Below are 2,809 nucleotides of genomic sequence, written 5' to 3' on the forward strand. Positions count from 1 at the left end.
TCGACAACCGATAATTTCGATAAAAAATATTTCGACCGACCAGTTTTTTTTTTTGTAAAAAATCAATTCGAAGAGACACAATACATAATTATAATAACAATAATAATGCTGTGCTTTGCAACTATTCTGGTCACACTCGTTATGAACCCCTTTTTTTGCTGTCATATACGTCACCACGATGTTACCCACATAAGCCGGACTTAATTTTTCTCATTTCTTTAAACGTGACACGCATTCGTGTTTCCATATATTATTATACCGTGTTAAATACTTAACGATATGTACCTATCACGTTACTCTGGACGCAAAGTGCAACAATATCGCTACAATATTATAATACAACGCAGACGTCAGATCTGGTACGTGTATGGTAATCGTGTGAAAAAAATATAATATAAGCGAGACGAATAAAGACCAATATAAAAGTTTTAAAGCCCGTTTATTGCATGACGACACTAAAAGGTGATGTCACGGAAGTAACTTTCATTAGATAGAATGTTATCGAAGTTTTTAAAATAATAATAATAATAATAATAATAATATGTAGCAAGACTGGTTATTTTTTTAACATCCAGTATTGAATATCTTATCATAATATATATGTATAATTTATGTTATGATGTTTTTTTTATCGAATTATTTAAATAGTGTTTAAATAATCTTTATACATGCCCAAGTGTTGTAGCTCGGTGGGTTAACGCGTTTGGTTTAAAAGTGTTCTTGGTCGGATTGAAACTGATGGGCGAAAATACGTTTTTAATAATTTCGTTGTGGATATGTGGTGCTTGGGAAATAACAATAAAGGAGAAACACGTATGGACCTTGGAGCTAATGGTATTCGTTATCGAAATAGGATAACATGCATCAAACATCTGATAATTTGTTTCGCTGCTGAGAATGAAGGTTTAGATAATCAATAAATTATTATTGTCTTGTACTCTTATAAACAAAATAAATGATATTTAAATTCAATGTTTTACATAGAAAATTGAAAACATTATATTTTAAACATTGAAAACCATACAAAATGTAGTATTTATTTGAGCATAATATGAAAAATTAGCAATTTATTAAGTATTAAGAAACAACTATTTACTCGATAAATTTAACACATTGACCATAATAGGTAATATATTATCAAGATATATCTTATTTTAATACGGTCATTGGATCATAGATCTTTGATACTTCCGTTCAGTGTGCCATGTGCGTACGCTTATGTCTTGTCAAATTGCTACTTGTAGAGAACGACTTATCGCATACATCACAAAGGAACGGTTTTTCTCCTGTGTGCATGCGTCTATGATTTGTCAAACTGCCACTTTCAGAGAACGACTTTTCGCATACATCACAAGGGAACAGTTTTTCTCCAGTGTGCATGCGTCGATGTATCGTCAAATCGGTACTTCTGGAGAACGACTTATCGCAAAAATCGCAAGCGTACGGGTTTTTCTCCAGTGTGTGTGCGTCGATGTGCTGTCAAATTGCCACTTTGAGAGAACGACTTTTCGCATACATCACAAGGGAACGGGTTTTTCTCCAGTGTGCATGCGTCGATGTGCTGTCAAATTGCTACTTTTAGAGAACGACTTTTCGCATACATCACAAGGGAACGGTTTTTCTCCAGTGTGCATGCGTCGATGTATCGTCAAATCGGTACTTGCGGAGAACAACTTCTCGCATACATCGCAAGCGTACGGCTTTTCTCCAGTGTGAGTCCGCTTATGTCTCGTCAAATGGCTACTTTCGGAGAACGACTTTTCACATACATCGCACGCGTACGGTTTTTCTCCAGTGTGAGTCCGCTTGTGTTTCGTCAAACTGCCACTTTCAGAGAACGACTTTTCACATACATCACACGCGTACGGTTTTTCTCCAGTGTGCATGCGTCGATGTGCTGTCAAATTGCCACTTTTAGAGAACGACTTTTCGCATACATCACAAGGGAACGGTTTTTCTCCAGTGTGCATGCGTCGATGTATCGTCAAATTGCTACTTTCGGAGAACGACTTTTCACATACATCGCACGCGTACGGTTTTTCTCCAGTGTGAGTCCGCTTGTGTTTCGTCAAATGGCTACTTTGAGAGAACGACTTTTCACATACATCGCACGCGTACGGTTTTTCACCAGTGTGCATGCGTCGATGTATCGTCAAATCGGTACTTGTGGGGAACGACTTCTCGCATACATCGCACGCGTACGGTTTTTCTCCAGTGTGAGTCCGCTTGTGTTTCGTCAAATTGCCACTTTGAGAGAACGACTTTTCGCATACATCACACGCGTATGGTTTTTCTCCAGTGTGAGTCCGCTTGTGTTTCGTCAAATGGCTACTTTCGGAGAACGACTTTTCACATACATCGCACGCGTACGGTTTTTCTCCAGTGTGAGTCTGCTTGTGTTTCGTCAAATTGCCACTTTCGGAGAACGACTTTTCACATACATCGCACGCGTACGGTTTTTCACCAGTGTGCGTGCGTCGATGTGCTGTCAAATTGCCACTTTTAGAGAACGACTTGTCGCAGACATCACAAAGGAACGGTTTTTCACCAGTGTGTGTGCGTCGATGTGCTGTCAAATTGCCACTTTGAGAGAACGACTTTTCGCATACATCACAAGGGAACGGTTTTTCTCCAGTGTGCATGCGTCGATGTATCGTCAAATTGGTACTTTCAGAGAAACGACTTGTCGCAGACATCGCACTGATTAAGTTTCTTCTCCATTTTGCGCTGTTGTTTCGTCAGTCCATGTCTATTAGAAAATGGTTTATTTAATATCTGTAATAGTTTTTTATATAGGTTATTTGGGTTA

The 2,809-nt window shown here is 38.4% G+C and overlaps 1 pseudogene; it reads right to left on the minus strand.

Annotated features, from left to right (window-relative positions):
* Positions 1-1,420: 1,420 nt before the first annotated feature.
* LOC100575151 lies at positions 1,421-2,696 on the minus strand (annotated as a pseudogene).
* Between the last annotated feature and the right edge of the window lie 113 nt (positions 2,697-2,809).

The sequence above is a fragment of the Acyrthosiphon pisum genome, chromosome X (assembly GCF_005508785.2).
Source record: "Acyrthosiphon pisum isolate AL4f chromosome X, pea_aphid_22Mar2018_4r6ur, whole genome shotgun sequence".
In the NCBI taxonomy this organism is placed as follows: domain Eukaryota; kingdom Metazoa; phylum Arthropoda; class Insecta; order Hemiptera; family Aphididae; genus Acyrthosiphon; species Acyrthosiphon pisum.